This window comes from Littorina saxatilis, linkage group LG15 (genome assembly GCF_037325665.1).
Source record: "Littorina saxatilis isolate snail1 linkage group LG15, US_GU_Lsax_2.0, whole genome shotgun sequence".
NCBI lineage: Eukaryota > Metazoa > Mollusca > Gastropoda > Littorinimorpha > Littorinidae > Littorina > Littorina saxatilis.
This window is the reverse complement of record NC_090259.1, coordinates 41,638,778-41,658,687: the sequence shown is the minus strand read 5'-3', so window position 1 is coordinate 41,658,687 and position 19,910 is coordinate 41,638,778. Positions and strand designations below refer to the sequence as shown.

General features: G+C 40.2%; 1 protein-coding gene and 1 long non-coding RNA gene across 5 annotated transcripts in view; both read left to right on the top strand.

Annotated features, from left to right (window-relative positions):
• LOC138949326 (uncharacterized) overlaps positions 1-14,075 on the top strand; it is a 31,084-nt gene extending 17,009 nt beyond the window's left edge. The window contains exons 2-5 of one of the 2 annotated variants that reach the window (XR_011450238.1): positions 4,349-5,041; positions 6,244-6,294; positions 8,011-8,107; positions 13,941-14,075. This is a non-coding gene — a long non-coding RNA (uncharacterized lncRNA). Of the gene's footprint in view, positions 1-3,655; positions 5,042-6,243; positions 6,295-8,010; positions 8,108-13,940 lie in introns of those variants that run through there. The other variant, XR_011450237.1, reaches the window with a different exon arrangement.
• Positions 1-19,910, top strand: part of LOC138949331 (uncharacterized) — a 617,348-nt gene that overhangs the window by 80,546 nt on the left and 516,892 nt on the right. The window lies entirely within an intron of this gene.

Below are 19,910 nucleotides of genomic sequence, written 5' to 3'. Positions count from 1 at the left end.
CTTTTCTACCTTGATTCAGGTTTCACCTTCCTTCGTGCATCTAAAGCGTCTTAATGCTCGCTGATAGTCAGATGCCTGTTTAAATGTGACCCTCCATCACGGAATGAGTCGCATGTCACCTTTGCATGATTTTCATATTTTTACATTTTCTTAAAGAGTTTTTTTTATGCTCTATCCAGTGGTGAAACCCGTTTTAGAAAAGAGCGAAAACTTTCGAGTTATAAGCCTGTGACTAAGGTGACCCTCACACTGTTACTATAGACACTCCCCGGACTTCTATTAAGCCTAGCGCAGAACCGCGCGAGGTGACATGCGACTCATTCCGTGGTGGAGGGTCACAAATGTGCTTTTTACCAAATTGTCAGAACCTATGGTCAGTGCGTTGTCCTTTCGAAATTTGTGACAAACCTCACGAAGGTTAGTCCCTTATCGTACCTAAATAAATCCACAAACAAAGAGACTGCCAACGTTCCAAAATTCAGAATAAAAAAACAAGAAAGGTAGGTTGTTGGAACGTTTGTTATTGACAAAACAATACATTCACAGATATTTCGACCCAACGGTCTTTTAAGTGAACAGGCAAACAAATATTCACACACTTTTTTTTTATTATTGTGTTGAAGCTGGTTATAAAACCGTTATTTCTAATATGCTGACTGTACGCAAATAACAGACATGCCTGAAAAATGATATCAGCATTCGCCTGTCGGCTCATTCTCTGTCTCTCTCACACACACGCACACACACACACACACACATACATACACAGACCTACACGCACACATACACCTACACGCACACATGCAGCACACACAAACAAACACACACACACACACACACACACACACGCGCACATATATATACGCGTGTTTAGGTTTATTCTTAAACCCCTCTGGTCACCCGATGGGGGGTCTGTTATTTCGAGTAGGATATCTGTGAAGGGATATTCTGTTGTTTCTTTCACTTTGCCAGAGATGTGTAATTTTCGGAAGAAAGTCTCTGCATGATTTTCAGTTGTTTCTTTTGGATTTTGATCTTTTAACAAAAAAGCGCTTTGTTTTATTACACATTGTAAGACAGTGTTATTGCATATATTTTTAAATAGAAATATTGACACAAGGTATAACCGAGGGTATTGAAACCTGTTTCTTCTCTTCCAAATTCGTGCATGAAAAGAGAGGGAGAGAGAGAGAGAGGGGGGGGGGGGGGTGGTGGTGGTGGTTGACAGACAGAGAAAGAGAGAGAAAGCGGAACAGAGAGACAGTTAACAGAGAGAAAGAGAGAGAGAGAGAGGGATGGAGGGTGCTTTTGATTTAATGGTTGGTTGGTGTTAGTTCTCGATGCACTGTTTTTGGCAATAGTTTTGCTGCAGTACAAGGCAAATTCAATTACCTCTCTCTCTCTCTCTCTTTCTCTTCATTACAAACACACACACACACACACACACACACACACACATACACACACACACACGCACACACACACACACACACACATACGTACACACGGTATCGTACACACACACTCACACACAGAAAAAAACATCCGTGCATGTAAATACGGTATCATGCGAGAGAGAGAGAAAGGGGGGGGGGGGGGGGGGGGGAAGATCGATCGAGAAAGAAAGAGCGAGAGAAGACAGGAAGTGAGAAAGAGAGAGAGATGGATGGATGGATTGATTGTTTAATTGTATATCCAGTGGATTGGTTTTTACAATGGTAAAAAAAGAAAATGTACAAAAGCAGCATTTCACGTAATCAAATCAAAAGTATACATGATATTACACTGGCGTGGTCGTTGATCGTAACAATTTTTGACAGATGCCTGCTAATAAATTCAGCATACAGGCACGCGCACACACGCGCGCACACACGCACACACGCGCGCGCGCACACACACACACACACAACTACGCGTGCCGCACGTAAATACGTAGGCCTACATAACATATAAATATATAGGCCTACACCATAACAAGCAGATTTGCACACATCATCAAAAAAGCCCCAAATTTGTTTGCCCATTGAAAAAACAAAAAGCAAACAAAAGCCCAGATAAATATTCTTTATTCCCCCCTCTGCTTCTTTCTCTCTGTAAACTTGTAGGGCTAGTTATTTTTCGGTAACTTACCCAACAACCAAAATCACTTACCCAACAACGGGCCTGAATCCTCGATAGCTCATGGGTAGAGACTGTACACATTGTGGATCTACTTTTTGCGACTCAAAAGTTCAGAACACTCTAATGTACAAAATATACATTTCTGGAGCAAACAATACAACCATACCGCATTTAAACCAGCAACTACAGGCTTGAACACATGAATCTCAATATAAAATCCATGAGTTTGGTTGTTTTCTGAAATCAGATCTGCCGTGTACAATCGTTTATCGCTAGCAAGATTCCAAGGAAAAGTAACTCTCATAGTTTGTCTAGCGACACGATTAGTTCCCCTTCCAGATTTCGGCTGCATCGACAAGACTGCAATCCGACGGTCAGTTTTCAACAATATTTCATTTTATAAACAGATCACACGCAATCAATTGCAAACATTTAATCAAATTAAAGAACATGCAGCGGTTTCATACACAATTTTGCCCCAGAAAACAGAACTTCATACAGTTTTTAACGTTGGAACACGGGTGTAAAACTTCGTCTGCTAGTCACATTCGAGGAAAGAACATTTCCTGAGCAATTGCAAAACATGAACAGAACACACACTCTCTGCCTTTACCTCCACAGCAGAATGACAACATAACTGTGTACTTGATTTTAGTTCAAAACAGGGAAACTGACAAGAAGTGTTAACAAAATTTAATGATTTGCACGGAACTATACAACCGCGCATTAATTGATCGCCTGCGCAGGTAGACTGGTTGGGTGAATATGATTCGATCAAACTTTCGCACAAAAACTCCTCTTTTCTTTGAATAACTGAAGAAAGGAGGAATAAAGAGGTTACATACCTCGTCTCAGTGATTATCAAAAATAATGGTCTCAGTTCGCGGTCATGAAAAAGCTCGCTGAAGCTCGCATTTTTCATGATCCGCTAACTTCGACCATTATTTTTGATAATCACTGAGACTCGGCATGTAACCTCTACTTCTTCTACAAGAAAAACGGCATCTCCCAGTACTGAGTAGGCAGTAGGCATACAGACAGCTAGCCAGACAGGCTTGACAGACACGCACACGTACTCACAGAGTATCAACCAAAAAAACAAAAACAATTCCAGGTAACCGTAACAATGAGGAATGCATTTTGCATGTCATGAATCACACATCGAGTCTCTTCTGCTTCGCTTTCCATGCCAGGAATAAATATTAGCAAAACTTATGACTTTTGTTTCGAAAGAGAGAGCGATTAAGAGGTACAGAGAAAGAGTGAACATAGAGGTTGTGTGTACAAATGGAAAGAAGAAGAGTTATTTAAAAAAATATCATATGGCTGATTGTGTTTATTTTTGCATGGGAGGAAAGCAATAGAAAAAGACTAGAAAAGTAAAAATATAGGGTAACGTTACAAAACGGGCAATAACTCTGAAATAAAAAGGTTATTTTGACCTAAAACAATTCAAGTAGTGACAGCAGATGATTGAACTTGCTATTTCCCAACAAAAGTTTGTTTTCAAGGTTTTGGCCATTTTAAGTCATTTTTGACTCACATGCGAAGCAAAAGTGAATCTATGTACTCACCCGAGTCGTCCGTCCGTCCGTCCGTCCGTCCGTCCGTCCGTCCGTCCCGGCGTCCGTCCGGAAAACTTTAACGTTGGATATTTCTTGGACACTATTAAGTCTATCAACACCTGATGTGGCCTGATGGTGTATGGTTACAAGATCTCAAAAAACATGTGCGGCAACTTGACCTCACTTCAAGTTCAAGGTCACAGGGGCCGTAATTGTTGTCTTAAAAACGACCATTTTTCACATTTTTGCATTTTTTTCTGAAGTTATCGAGAATGGCAACCTTAGCTATGTATGCTATACAGGACAATGTAAGCCCTATCTTTGGACACCAGTTTGGTTGACCTTGCTTCAAGGTCAAGGTCGCAAGGGTCCTTTAAAGTTGGATTGTATACATATTTTGAAGTGACCTTGACCCTGAACTATGGAAGATAACTGTTTCAAACTTAAAAATTATGTGGGGCACATGTTATGCTTTCATCATGAGACACATTTGGTCACATATGATCAAGGTCAAGGTCACTTTGACCCTTATGAAATGTGACCAAAATATGGTAGTGAACCACTAAAAGTGACCATATCTCATGGTAGAAAGAGCCAATAAGCACCATTGTACTTCCTATGTCTTGAATTAATAGCTTTGTGTTGCATGACCTTGGGTCAAGGTCACATGTATTTTGGTAGGAAAAATGTGTAAAGCAGTTCTTAGTGTATGATGTCATTGCTAGGTTTAGTTATTTGACCTTGACCGTGAAGGTCAAGGTCATGTAAAGGTCAAGCATGTGAGTCGTTTGGGCTTTGCCCTTCTTGTTGTAACATATTAAAGGTGGTCGTCTACATTTTGACTTTTTTCCAATAATCGTATGGTTAGATTTCGCTAAAAAGTTATTTCAGATGATGAATGAACCATGGGGCAAAAAGTTACAGAAAAAAACATATATGTAAAAAAAAATTTTATTTTTTGGGAGCGTGACTCACGCTTCCAATGTTTACTTTTCTGTTTTCTGAGACCATGTGCTTTGCCTAAAAATATCGACCAATCAAATTATTAGCGGCGCATGCGCAAAGAGTCATTTATGGTCCAAAGATGTCTGCCATCTTGCGCCAGTTACGTAAAAAGCAAAATTGTGATCGATCAGGGCGGCATAGGTCTGAATGTGTACATTTGGGGGACCAGAAACAACCCTGAGATGCAGCGAAGTTGGAATTAGGCGCCAAATTCAACCGGCAAGTTGCAAAAACACTATGATGCTCATTGAAAGTTACGTCGGGGGTGTGCTCAAAGTACTTTTGGCAAAATCGCAAACAGGACAAAGCCCTGGGAGTTTTTCCTGTGGAAGAGCATGCTGAAACGGAATGTAAGTATAATTGTTGACATTACACCCAACCTTTACTTTGATCTTCCATTAACTTTACTTGTATATTTGAATTCAAACCTAGTTATTACGTTTCACAGTTCTGAAACAAAGCTTGTACGTACATGATTATCATTTGAATTTTCACTGTAGGCTGAAAGGGCGCGTCCGAACATTTCATACTCAAAGGCGGTTTGAAATCTTAAACCGGGCTTACTTTTAGATCTGGTTTTTGGCTCACGTAAGTGTAGCCTATGCGATGATAAACTTTGTCTGTCTGTGCGTGCGTGCGTGCGTGCGTGCGTGCGTGTGTGTGTGTGTGTGTGATAGAAACTTTAACATTTCCGAGTCTATGGATTACGTCAGTCTCGGTCAAAAGTGTTTGACGTGTGTGATAGAAACTATTTGAAGACGTCACATTATGACGTAAGAGGGTTAGACGTCACGCAAAGGAATTACTGAACGTCTCGGTCATTGTTATTGTGAGCGGGCCGAGACTACTTGGCAGATCCAGGGTCTCGCTTTCTTGCACAGTTTCACCTATGCTTACTGTGCGTGTGTGTGTGTGTGTGTGTGTGTGTGTGTGTGTGTGTGTGTACTGTGTGTGTGTGTGTGTGTGACGGAGTGATTGAGTTTGTGTTACTGTTTGTCGATTTCTTACGTGAGCCTTGAAGGCTTCGCCTCTTGTTACATTATGTATTCCTCCACACGTTTTCCTTTTCTCAGCTAGTGTCGTGTCGTGGTGTGTGTCGTGGGAAAGGGAGGGGGGAGTTGCATTTTCAGTGGCCGATTCTACTTCGGACAGATCATAGATCTATACAGACGGTATCGCTAACTCGTCATCTATGGACAGATCAAGTTCATCCAGAACTAAAATGTCACATTTTTTTTAGAATCTTATAGATCTGTTCTTAGTCTTTACGGTATGGCTTCAGCTACATTCAATCTGCGTGTGCCTCACACGAACGACTATTGAAAAAAAAAATCTCTTCAGAGATTCATGATACTATTCAGTTTTAACCACCACGTTTTTACATTGTGTGATTAAATGATAAGGTGACGTGTATCTTCACGCAGTCGCGCGCGCGCGCGCGTGTGTGTGTGTGTGTGTGTGTGTGTGTAGGGAGGGGGGGGGATATGTCTGTCTGTGCCCTCTGACTTCAACATAAATTGTGTGTATTCAACAGTAACGTTGCACATTGCAGATCTGTGCGCCAGGAATGTGGACAAGGAAGCCGCAGTTTGAGCAAGCAACAGTAAGCTATTTTATTCGAAAGCTGTTTTATTCGATTACAGCGAGTCCGTTTGTAAGCAAGCTTTTATGATGTTCCTGTACACAACCTTCATCGATGCTACAGGGATACTGTTTCAAGTTTTTAACATTGAAACTGTGTGTGTGTGTGTATACGTGTACGTGTGTGTGTGTCACAGTGTGGGTGGGAGAGAGAGAGAAAGAGAGAGAGAGAGAGAGAAAGAGAGAGAGAGAGAGAAAGAGAGACTGTGTGTGTGTGTGTGTGCGTGTGTGTGTGTGTGTGTGTGTGTGTGTGTGTGTGTGTTCGCTCTGAAAAAACGAGAACACGCAAAAATAAACATCGTATATTTAGTATAATAGCTAATAGTGAAGGGTAACATTTTTTTCTCTCATAGCCTTTATTCATCAAGCTGACAGTGACAACATAATAAGGGAACACAGACAAATTAAATAACATATCCACAATTACTATAACAACAAATGCAAGCGGACCAATAGTTGCAACAAACGTCAGGCTAAATAACATCAAAAAGAAAGGACCAGGGGAAAAAGAGAGATCACACGTATCTAAGAAAACAGCGGTAACCCTTTGTATGTCCGAATGTATCATTAAAACCACGATATCCACATCTTGCCTGTTCTTAGTGTCATGCAATCACGAGTAGCATGTGGTGTAAAAATTGAGAGACAGAAAGGCACAGTCGTTCCCATGAAAACTTTTGGCTCACCATCTCAGATTTAGACAAGATTGTACATGAACAAAGACTTAGATTCGACAACCTGGCTGCTTCATGCGCAAAGTTATAATTTATTTTGATGTGTTATCATCACAGATTCCTGCTTGTGTTCGTTCACAAATCAGTCAATAAAAAACAATCACAAACTGCACCCAGGCTGATTAGTTGATGTGTTTAGCGATGGTCTTTTCAGGCCTGGTCTGTTCTGAGACTGTAAATCGAATAGTTTACTCGGGAAGGACTGAACCTTTCACATCAATATTCAACAAAAACCAACAAAACGTCTGAATAACACATACGAGAAGGGGGGAAAAATTAATTTGTGTGCTTTTGTTATCAGGGGAGGGAACCATCTAATCCGAGCAAAATTACCTCCCTTGATTTGTCTTACGTGATACATACGTGCAAAGTGAATAAAAAGTGCATCAGTCACAAACAAATACAACTATTTAGCAGGATTAGTTAGTACACTTGATGCATATATGAATGTTGATCTATTCAGAATAATAAATAATGTCCCGGCTGATACTCCCTGCTAAATTATTAGCAGATTATCATCGATATTTGTGTTCCCTATGCACAGCGTTTGTTTTTCGGTTGTTGTTTTGGTTCATGTAACGTTTCAGGCGTATTCTCAAGACATTTAGAGAACTGTTATGGAAGCCTGAAGATCAAAGACGAAAATGTATTTACCGTAAAATGCAAAAAAAAAAAAAAAAAAGAAAACGGGTTTTCCAATAGCTCCTGCCATTCTGATTGTGGACTTTAGCATGCATAGCCGTGTCAGAAGACAACAAATATACATGCAGCCCGATTACTTGAAATGTGGCATCGGTATTAAGTGTGTGTGTGTGTGTGTGTGTGTGTGTGTGTGTGTGTGTGGACGGTGTGTGTGTATGTGTGTGTTTTGATGCAGCTGCAGAAGTAAAGAAGCTAATGTCTTACAATATTTTCAGAAATGATCGCTCTATGTTTTACTACAGAACTGAAGGAGCAATGGTTGAGAGTGAGGGGGTACAAGTGGGTAGATTTGTGAACCATCTGTGTGCCCGCTAGATGGAAGGCGTCCATGGCATCCATGTAAGAATACATCGCTGCTCTGCCGATTCAGGATGAAGTCATAAGTGTCCAAGCCATTGTCCTGCAAGAAAAAACACGTCATTTTTAGTCCATATATGCATTTCCGTGACAAAGCTTTGGTTTAATCATCGGCCTGATAATGATGACCTAGAAGCAATAGATTTGTTATCAAAAACAATTGAAAAAAAAGATGTAAATTAATTCTTTCCTTCTCCTTGTATTTATCAATGTGTTTATTCTTTTTTTTCTTCTTTTTTTCTTGGGTGGGAAGGGGGGGTGGTGGTGGTGGAGGTGGGAAGGGGGGGTGGTGGAGGTTGGGAGGGGGGGTGGGGGTGGTGGTGGAGGTTGGGAGGGGGTGTGTGTGTTGTAATTAGTTGTTTTCAAACACTTCGGACAGATACTGATGCGCCGGAGACATAGCAGAATTTTTCGGGGATGCATAATCTTGCGATCAGATGTGCAAGATGGTGATTGTTCTACACTACTCGTCATAAAAAAACTTTACAGATGCGTTTGAGGGCAGATCTTTATGATGAGGCCGTTTATCGTAAAACCAATTATATGACTGGAAAGGCCTTTTATGCCCCTAACTTATTCAGAAAACAGATTGAGTTTACATGACGTAGTGTCGATACAGTGAAGCCTACAACACAAACACACCCCAAAATCAAATTCGCAAAATCAAGGTTCCCACGTTAAAATTGACAACGAATCAGAACTGCTAAAACAAAACATGTTTAGCATGTTCTTAGACTTAACAATCAAATTTGCATCCAAATCAGTAAGTTTTGTTCACATATCTTGTCATGGACGCTATGGCATGCTGAGCGGTGTAGGTGTCAATCCTCTCAGCAGGCATAAAAGGCAGTTTTTAAAGCCGCTTTAGCGGGTAATGAGAAAAAAAAAATGGTACAAATCACGGTAAACATTTTTACAAATCACGTTTATGCGCCCGATATTTTCTTGTCAAGGGACGAATACGAAATCCCTTGACTTTTGGGGTAGCGCGACTCTGTTACTGTTAATTTTAAGATTTTTATTTTTAATTTTTATTTTCATTACTCGGAGGTCCCATCGTTGGGAAATTCCGGTCGCTTCCTCCCAGTGGAAAGCTAGCAGTGACAGAGTCGCACTACCCCAAAGTCAAGGGATCTATTAGTCCCCTTTCGCCGTTATCCCAATTCGCCCCCAAATGTCATTTTACCACCATATCATGTACCATTAGCTCCACATCCCATTTTGGCGCAATCTCGTTTCGCCGTTAGCCCATTTCGCCCCCATCCCATTTTCGCGACATTTTACAGGCCAAGTGTCATTTTACCACGATGTCATACCACTAGCACCACATTCCATTTTGTCGCCATGCCGTTTTGCCGTCATCCCATTTCGCCGCCATCCCTATTTCGTGACATTTTGGGGTTTATACGATTCGAGTTTTTACGCCCTCACAGCTTTTGATGTATGCGTGTTTAGGTGGTATCAGCCATCTGCACTTATGGTAGAATGACCAAGATCTTTAACGTGCCATTGTGGTGACACGGGGGTGGGAGATGGATACCGTCTCTGGGTCTGCACATAAAGTTGACCCGTGTCCGTCCCGGCCCGGATTCGAACCAGCGACCTTTCGATCACAAGTCTAGTGCTCTACCACCTGAGCTACCCGGGCCCCATGTCTTCCTAGTTGAATAACGCAGTATAGTAGTATAGTGAGGCTTGGCAAGAAGAATAAATAAAAAAATGGGATGGCGGCAAAATGGGATGGTGTCAAAATGGGATGTCGCGCTATTGTTATGACACGGTAGTAAAATGACGCTTGGCTTGTGAAATGTCGCAACAATGGGATGGGGGCGAAATGGAATGCGGTGAAACGGCATGGCGGCCAAATGGGATATGGTGTCAAAATGGGATGTCGCGCTATTGTTATGACATGTTTGTAAAATGACGCTTGGCTTGTGAAATGTCGCAAAAATGGGATGGGGGAAAAAATGGGACGGTGGCAAAATGGGATTGCACCAACATGGGATGTGGAACTAAAACTACCCCCACCACTCAGCGTAGAGGCTCTAAACAAGAAAAATTAATAAAAATAAAAGGCATGCATTACTTTGTGGAATGCGATATTTTTACATTTTTACAAATCGCGGTTTTAGGTTCGACATGATTTGTAAAATGTTTTTACATTTTTACAAACCACGGGTTAACAGTAACTCGCTAACGCATTGCCTTCAAACTTTCGGAGAGTTGTGCTAACACATGTTGTAAAGTACTTTCGGAATTTCAAGTAATTTGAGACATTAGGTCTGCTGTTATTTGTCATGTCAGAAACAGTTCTTAAATTGACGATAGGTTTTTGCTGAATCATTGAACAAAGTTTATTTGTTGAAATCTTCAAGAACAATGACAGATGCGCCACATACTCAAATTTCATGTACATATTTTATCAGACATGGGTGGTATGAGGATTTCAACGCGAAAGTAGTTTTTTTAAGAAGTTGACTCATTCAGAGCGCTGAGCGCAAATGTCGGCCTACGCATAGCAAACCTCACTGCCAACACGCTTAACTGATCAATGGCTCTTGAAAAAGCATTTTCCAAAAATGTGCGTGTGCGTTTAAACAAGTGCACTTTGAACAGCCATTGGTGAAACTGTATTAAATTTAAGGGTAAATTGAAGCTTTCATTTTTCTAAATGCATGCTAATTCTAAAAAAAAATCTGTTCAATCGGACAGGGTACATCTTTATTTTTAAAACTCTTTCTGGGATGTCGCATAACAGCAGAACTAATACCTCACATGACTTGAGATTTCATGTGTACTTTACGACATGTGTTAACACAAATCTCCGAAAGTTTGAAGGCAATGCGTTTGCGAGTTACTCAAATGTACCATTCTTTGTCTTATTACCCGCTAAAATGGCTTCAAAACTGCCTTTTATGCCTGCTGAGAGTATTGACACCTACACCGCTCAGCATGCCATAGCGTCCATGTTAGACAAGATATGTGAACAACACATACTGATTTGGATGCAGATTTGATTGTGTGAGCAAGAGTGACCCTGTTTTTTTAATTTTTTTAATTATCTCAAATTGAAGAACAACTCATTTTTTGGCCACACAAATTGATTTGTTTCAGCTGTTGTGCCTAGCAGCACGCCGTGGATGGTGGCACGCCTAGTTTTGTCCACCGCAGGAACAACACCCAATTCGTTCCCCCGCACGCGGAAGCAAAATTGTTATCTCGCAAAGGAATTGCCCTGTGAAGGTACGTTGTGGAAAATCACATTATTAAGTATAGATATTCTAAAGCAGAATTGCCTAGGCTATATGTATAATATGTAATTTATGTCTTGTTGTGTACTCGTGAACAGTGGCGTTCGATTTTCTGCCGAAGTCCGTGAAAATTATACAGAGAGGTCTCAATTTCGTACAAATTAACCTAGAACTACCATTTAAAGCACTATTTTAATACTCACAGTTTAATCTTCGATACCTTGCAGCCTTGTATGCGCGTTTTGGGGAACCAGCATCGTGGATAAGCTGCTTTAATCTAGCGTTATTTTGTGGTACTCGATTCTCAGTGGGTAAGGTCCCCCGCAGACACCAGATAAGGTCCCCCGCATTTTTGACCAAGCTGCGGGGGATCTTACCCCGTCAAATTTTACTGTTGATCTTTGAACCGATCGTGAGTCTAAACTAAGGTAAGCTTAAACTTAACAAGTCGCGTAAGGCGAAAATACAATATTTAGTCAAGTAGCTGTCGAACTCACAGAATGAAACTGAACGCAATGCCATTTTACTCGTAGCATCGTCAGGCCACCGCTCATGGCAAAGGCAGTGAAATTGACAAGAAGAGCGGGGTAGTAGTTGCGCTAAGAAGGATAGCACGCTTTTCTGTACCTCTCTTTGTTTTAACTCTCTGAGCGTGTTTTTAATCCAAACATATCATATCTATATGTTTTTGGAATCAGGAACCGACAAGGAATAAGATGAAAGTGTTTTTAAATTGATTTGGACAATTTAATTTTGATAATAATTTTTATATATTTAATTTTCAGAGCTTGTTTTTAATCCGAATATAACATATTTATATGTTTTTGGAATCAGCAAATGATGGAGAATAAGATAAACGTAAATTTGGATCGTTTTATAAATTTTTAATTTTTTTTTACAATTTTCCGATTTTTAATGACCAAAGTCATTAATTAATTTTTAAGCCACCACGCTGAAATGCAATACCGAAGTCCGGGCTTCGTCGAAGATTACTTGACCAAAATTTGAACCAATTTGGTTGAAAAATGAGGGCGTGACAGTGCCGCCTCAACTTTCACGAAAAGCCGGATATGACGTCATCAAAGACATTTATCAAAAAAATGAAAAAAACGTTCGGGGATTTCATACCCAGGAACTCTCATGTCAAATTTCATAAAGATCGGTCCAGTAGTTTAGTCTGAATCGCTCTACACACACACACGCACACACGCACACACGCACATACACCACGACCCTCGTTTCGATTCCCCCTCGATGTTAAAATATTTAGTCAAAACTTGACTAAATATAAAAATGAAGAGCAGTATCCACAAGTAGTTTGACTTTGACCAGCAAAAAGATTTAAGCCCTTCTGTTGACCGTGCTTTGTGTTATTTCATCATTTTTAACGTGGGAGACAGTATTTCTGACTGGGTGACAGGGTGACCCCCCAAAAATGCAACCCTCAAAAATGCTAATAACTTCTACATCTGTTGACCGAATCACTTTATATTTGGGTGACATAAACTTCAGCTACCGTGACACTTTCACAAAGGGGCAATTTTGTAGATCAAATGGTCAGACTTTTGTGCTATTTCAAAAAAAAAAGTTGCCAAGATGTGGAAGGGTCATGCATAGGCTTAAGTTTATGTCCCCCAAATATAAAGTGATTTGGTCAACAGATGTAGAAGTTATTAACATTTTTGAGTCACTTGAGAAAAAGTGACTCTATGTAATCGGTCAGTGTTAGTCTGTCCGGCCGGCCGTCCGTAGACACCACCTTAACGTTGGACTTTTCTCGGAAACTATCAAAGCGATCGGGCTCATATTTTGTTTAGTCGTGACCTCCAATGACCTCTACACTTTAACGATGGTTTCGTTGACCTTTGACCTTTTTCAAGGTCACAGGTCAGCGTCAAAGGAAAAATTAGACATTTTATATCTTTGACAAAGTTCATCGGATGTGATTGAAACTTTGTAGGATTATTCTTTACATCAAAGTATTTACATCTGTAGCCTTTTACGAACGTTATCAGAAAAACAAGGGAGATAACTAGCCTTTTCTGTTCGGCAACACACAACTTAACGTTGGGCTTTTCTCGGAAACTATAAAAGTGACCGGGCTCAAATTTTATGTGAACGTGACTCATTGTGTTGTGAATAGCATTTTCTTCCTGTCCATCTGATGCCTCATATAATATTCAGAACTGCGAAAGTGACTCGATCGAGCGTTTGCTCTTCTTGTTGAGGGTTGCATTTTTTTAAGGTCAACCTGTATTTGCCAAAAAATCAGCCTGACTGGGCCATTTCTACTTTAGTATTACGAAGTGAATTTCCAGGATGTTGTTATAACATTTAAAGATTAATAACTGAAACAGGACACATTTCTAAAGATTTCATATAACGATTATCCGCCCTATCCTGACACGCCCATCACTTTTCAGGTTGTTCTTTTTTCATCATAATTTTAATGCATAATTACGGCACATCATAGTCGAGTCATGCACAACTTATGGCGATTAAAGCAGTGTGCTAACAGTTTTGAAACTGTTTCAGATTTTTAAGTACTATTTTTGTAATTACAGGTCTTTGACGGGTGGTTATCAACCTCCCTTCACCTATCTTGGTAGTGGTGACAAACACACCTGGAAGGACATGTGGCTGCACTTGAAGTAGGCTCCTCTGGGAAGGATCCTCTGCAGACCATGCCCAAAACCGGGGATGGGAGCCGCTCAGCAATGGACAGGACCAGCTAGCTCCCCCGCGGTCATCTCGTTAATCATGTTCTGACCAACACAGTTAAAAGTCCTATTGTCATGAAATAATGTGATGCATTCAAATTTTTATCCATTTTATCTGTTTTAGTAGATGTAGTATTATGAAACCAGCGGCATATAGATATAATTATAAGCCATGCGCACTTGACCGGCATTCATGAAACTTTGTGGAATTATTATCCCATATCTCAGGCCAATGTACACTAAATTTGAAGTAAGTTGCATAAGTAATTCATGAGTTATCAGCATTTTAATGGGTGGCATGTTTTTTTTTATTTTTTTGTTGTTGGGAGGGGGGGGGGGGTACTTTGTACATGTTTGTGTGTGTGTGCTTTATGCATTCAGATGTATACATATGTAAGAGTGTATGCATTAAATAAGTTGGTATATAATTAAAATTCTGTTGTTAATAAATTGTGTCTCGACTGATTGATGGGATTGTCGATTTTGTAAGTATCCTTTTAAACAGCAAACGGAAGTATAGTGTGTCACCACCGCCCCCCCCCCTCTCTCTCTCTCTCTCTCTCTCTCTCTCTCTCTCTCTCTCTCTCTCTCTCATATGCACACACACGCATTTACAATATACAGCCCATACTTGAATAACTGAGATTAACATAAGCACTCAAGCAATAACAGAGAGAAGAAATCTTCAAACCATTACATTTGTAACTACCCAAACTCACTGTAAGACTAAGAGACTGGATCTTTCTTCCCGATAACTCTTGGCGGCAGCTTCTTGAGTTGCTGTCCGCATGCGGACTCTTTGTGTCCTTGATTCCCTTTAACGTCCCCGATTGCGCTGACAAACAATGTAACACTGCCGCACCTGCTGGCCCTGCCCTGCCTCTTCTGCCCGGTGGAGACGATGTTTAGCTCAGAGTTGAGACATGAGATAAGCGTACTTTGTTCGACCTGAGTATCGAAATGGACAGCTTTTGCAGAAAAAAAAGAAACAACAAAACAAAACTGTTAAAAGACATGGACAAACGGTTATACTTGACGGACATGAATCATAAGTGAATAAAATACGTGGCTTATACCTACCATGCAATACAGTACAGTGTTAGTTTATTTATGCCATAAGGGGCAAATGTATAATGAGTTACACGTTTGGCATTTTTAAGAACTATAAATGCATACAATTACATGAATCGTCTAAAACATGATCAGGTATAAGAAAACATGATCAGGTATAAGAAAACAAACACGTACAGATACTCCGATTCACTCAATCACTCGTACTACCACGTGAATGTCACACACACACACACACACACTGACACACGCACGCACGCATGCATGTACGTATGCACACACGCACAAACACACACTACAGACATACGCACGCACATTTTACACATACACACAAACACGCACATTTTACACACATACGGCACACACATAGACCTAAGAAATACAAAAATAAAAACCAGCTGCATTCTAAGATTCGACCGGAGAATCTAGATCTCTGATTCAGTTAGATCTGTAGTTGTTAAGCTTAGTCTTGCAGGAAAATCAATGGCGATTCTGACATCGATGTTGCGGGTAGTAGTCTACGTAAACTCATTATAAATGAAAGCACACAAATCAAGGACTCTTGTTGGAAAATACCATTGTTTTTGATTCCGATCCTTATTTTGTAGTCGAAATGTTTTGTGTGTGCAGAAATACAAATTTAGATCGATTGCAAGCGTTTTAGATTTCATTGTCAGTGTACGTGTGTCACTGTGTCGGAACTGTGCCTCTCGAAACATTCAGTTAGCGTTAGACCTATGCTTTTGCTTTATTTTTATGATGACTCCTTAATTCCTGAACCGAATCATTAAGCAGAGCCTCTTTGTAAACCGCCATAAAACAAAGTACCGTAATGTGCAATGCTGAAAGCGTAAATCTGACTTTTGAGAGGTTCCCTGAAATGCGTCAACTCGGCTAAGATTTAATATCTACGAATGACGAACACAGTACGTGAACAGAGCAAACACATTGCTTGAAACTGTTTTGTTGCATTATGAAGCCTTGTTTGCAGCCACTTAAAAGTCTTATACGACAAGAATGTATTGCATAATTGATAAAAAGAACTTACCAGAGAACTTTCGTCAAGCCAGCGGCTGCTCACCGCTAGGAATTCTGGGTGGTTGAGCACTTTGAAAACTTCCGGTTTACATTATGTTCCAAATAAGGATATCCTACTACGATTATGTTTCAAATAAGGATATCCTACTACGATGGAATACATCAATGAATTTTCAAACGGCTACACTTGCTCCGTCCTTTCTGATCGGAGGGGGGTGTTTTTTTGAAAGTGTTAGTGAATGGATTAAACATTTTAGCGGTCAAATCTCAATTTCTGTGAGAAAATGTAGACGAGGACCTTTAATGTCAAGGTCTGACATTTTCAGATCATGTTCTAAATATAGCAATCTGTCAAATAAAATCAAAAACTCAAAATCGATAATTTTGTCCATAATGTCCCTTTGCCCAGAAATGGCTACATGTTATGTCGTAGTGTCAGAAATGAATTCACGCACGTGTCTGAGTATCACATATTTTGTCTGGGCTTGCAAAAACTTAATTTGGTGAAGAATATTAGTAACTAGTAATACCCGTGCTCCGCACGGGATTTCTTCTTCTTCATTAATTACAGAGTTAATTATGAATAAGCAACAACAAAAACGTGTTCAATGTGCAATGGCACGCGCGTACCGAACAAAATGCCATACATTTATTGGGAGAGATAAAAAAAAAGGACACAGTGGTGGATTGGCCATGACTTGTGCAGTGACAACAGTAACATATTAAATTTAGAAGTAATTGCGACAAAGTTACCCCAAAAAAGCGCTAGCAGTAGCACACACAGAACAACAAAATGTGATAAAACATCAAACCTAAGAAAAGCAGCGTTCAATGTGCAATGAACTGCAAACCATTTACACAGCAGCAAACATGTGACGCTTTCTGAAATTTCGGTCAATGTAGCGATATTTTCTTTTTACCAGGCTCGGCGCTTGAATACACTTTCTTTGTTTTCTTGCGTAGCTGCTCGCCATTAGTAATGCAAGAATCTACAGCTTGGTGAAGGCAGACAGTTACGAAGGAAAGGCTAAATGCGGCAAAACAAAAAAAGTGGCTACATTGACCGAAATCTCAGAAAATATGACACATGGGAGTGAAACAAACACATAAACACAGCATTAAATGAGCAAATAGTGTGCACAGTTCAAAAAAAAGTTTTACACATCAGCAAATAGGAATGAAAAAGTAACCCAGTGGTAAATATAATTGGGAAAGAATAAAACAGCGTTAAATAATGCCCTTTTCTGAGATTTCAGTCAATGTGGACAGTCTAAGAATTCAATCAATGTGACAAAATCATTTTTTCACGCTTCAACCGAGATGATGAATGCTAGTTAAAATGTGTAAAAGAATATATAACACCAATCATATAATTGGGAAAGAAATCTCGTCGCAGTACCCCGACAGCTCGAGTCACCCACAATGAAACGTTTGTACGATTGACTGGACTTAAACAAATTAGCGGCTACATTGACATAAGTGAGGGACATAAATGTGCACAAAAATGTGCCCAGAGAACAATAGTTGTACACATCACCATATATGTCTTGAGACGGGGAAAAAAAACATCATTAAAAGGAACAAAATTTGTACACTTCAGCAAACATGTGAGTGAAAAATAAAATGTTAAAATGTGAAATTGGTTCTGCGTTCTGCGAACAACAAAATGTTTACACATGCATTGTGCACAGAGAACAACAGTTTACAGATCACCATGCATATGTTCTGCGCGAACTTAAAATCCGGTTTCATTCTAGAATGGACCGGGTCCAGGTTGGAATTCTAACCCTGCGCAAGTACAGGGGTGCCATTCTAGAATGAAACCCTTGAATAAAGGGGGCCGTAATGTTTGTAGGTAAGACAGAGTTGTCTTCCCTTGAATTATCTCCACCTGCACCTTCCCTTTGATAAAATGGGGCTGATTTGTCTACCCCTGAAAAAATCCTTTGGCGATCTTGCGATGTCATGTCATGTCAAGAAAGTTGACACTCCTGAGTACGCAATAAACAAAGGCAGACCATAGCAAGGGGGACTACCAGGGCGGTAATGTTTGCAGGGCAGTTGTTTTTGTGATGAGAGCCGGTTGCGGCCGCTTGCAATGTCAGCGCTGTCTCCCTCTCGGAAATGTCCGGTTTTTTGACAATTTTTTTGACAGACAGACAGACAGACGGTCAGACCGACTAACCGACAGACAGACCAACAGAAGGACAGAGTGAGTTATAGAGCTGTTGTCACAGGTTTAAAAAAAAAAGTTGACATTATATCTTCACAATTCAGAAGACCAACTTCATGTATATGAATAAGATTAAAAGTTACAAGCGAGATCGGCAAAACACTGTCAGTCCGGAAATTTCCGTTCGTAGCGATCAGTGCTGAGTGTCTCTCAAAATCGTAATTACTTTCAGAACATCACAATCCCAATTCACGATGTCTTTGAGTAAAGTGTAAAAAACCCGAGAAAAAAAACCCAACCAAACACACAAAAAACAAAAACAAACAGAAAATCCACATTTGTGGCTTTGGCTGTGTGATAGTCTAACTGAAATGACTATTCCAACTTGGACCCAAATTCCAACCTTGCGCACGGCCGATTCTAGAATGGACCAGCAACAAGGGTTTCATTCTAGAATGGCACCCCTGTACTTGCGCAGGGTTAGAATTCCAACCTGGACCCGGTCCATTCTAGAATGAAACCGGATTCTAAGTTCGCGCAGAACACATATATGGCATTATGATGGTTTATAGGCCTGAAGAAATAAATTTGCTTTTGTTTAATATTTCTCTTGGGCAGCACAACATAATTAAAACATTTCATTTGCCAAATCAGCGCCACCAAAACTGATAAATAGGACTAAGCATGGAGTATTCATTGCAGGGCCTCTTTTTTGTTTGTCATGCTGTGTGCCACACGCGTTGCAGTTGTCACCGTGTGTAGAGTCTGTAGAGTTTAAGATGATGTGATTCCTATTCTTATAAAGACAAAGTCGATCTCTGTTACACCCCCGCAAAAATGTACATGATTGCCCATAATTATGGTCTTTGTTGATGTTCTTTGTCTCGTGACTTTATCGATATGTCGCAAAATGATTCCACAAAATTCAAAACAGAGATCAGATTTTACCCGCAACTACTGACTATGAAAAGGTTGTGAAACAAGAAGAGCAAACGCTCGATCGAGTCACTTTCGCAGTTCTGAATATTATATGATGCATCAGATGGACAGGAAGAAATTGCTATTCACAACACAATGAGTCACGTTCACATAAAATTTGAGCCCGGTCACTTTTATAGTTTCCGAGAAAAGCCCAACGTTAAGTTGTGTGTTGCCGAACAGAAAAGGCTAGTTATCTCCCTTGTTTTTCTGATAACGTTCGTAAAAGGCTACAGATGTAAATACTTTGATGTAAAGAATAATCCTACAAAGTTTCAATCACATCCGATGAACTTTGTCAAAGATATAAAATGTCTAATTTTTCCTTTGACGCTGACCTGTGACCTTGAAAAAGGTCAAAGGTCAACGAAACCATCGTTAAAGTGTAGAGGTCATTGGAGGTCACGACTAAACAAAATATGAGCCCGATCGCTTTGATAGTTTCCGAGAAAAGATATAAAATGTCTAATTTTTCCTTTGACGCTGACCTGTGACCTTGAAAAAGGTCAAAGGTCAACGAAACCATCGTTAAAGTGTAGAGGTCATTGGAGGTC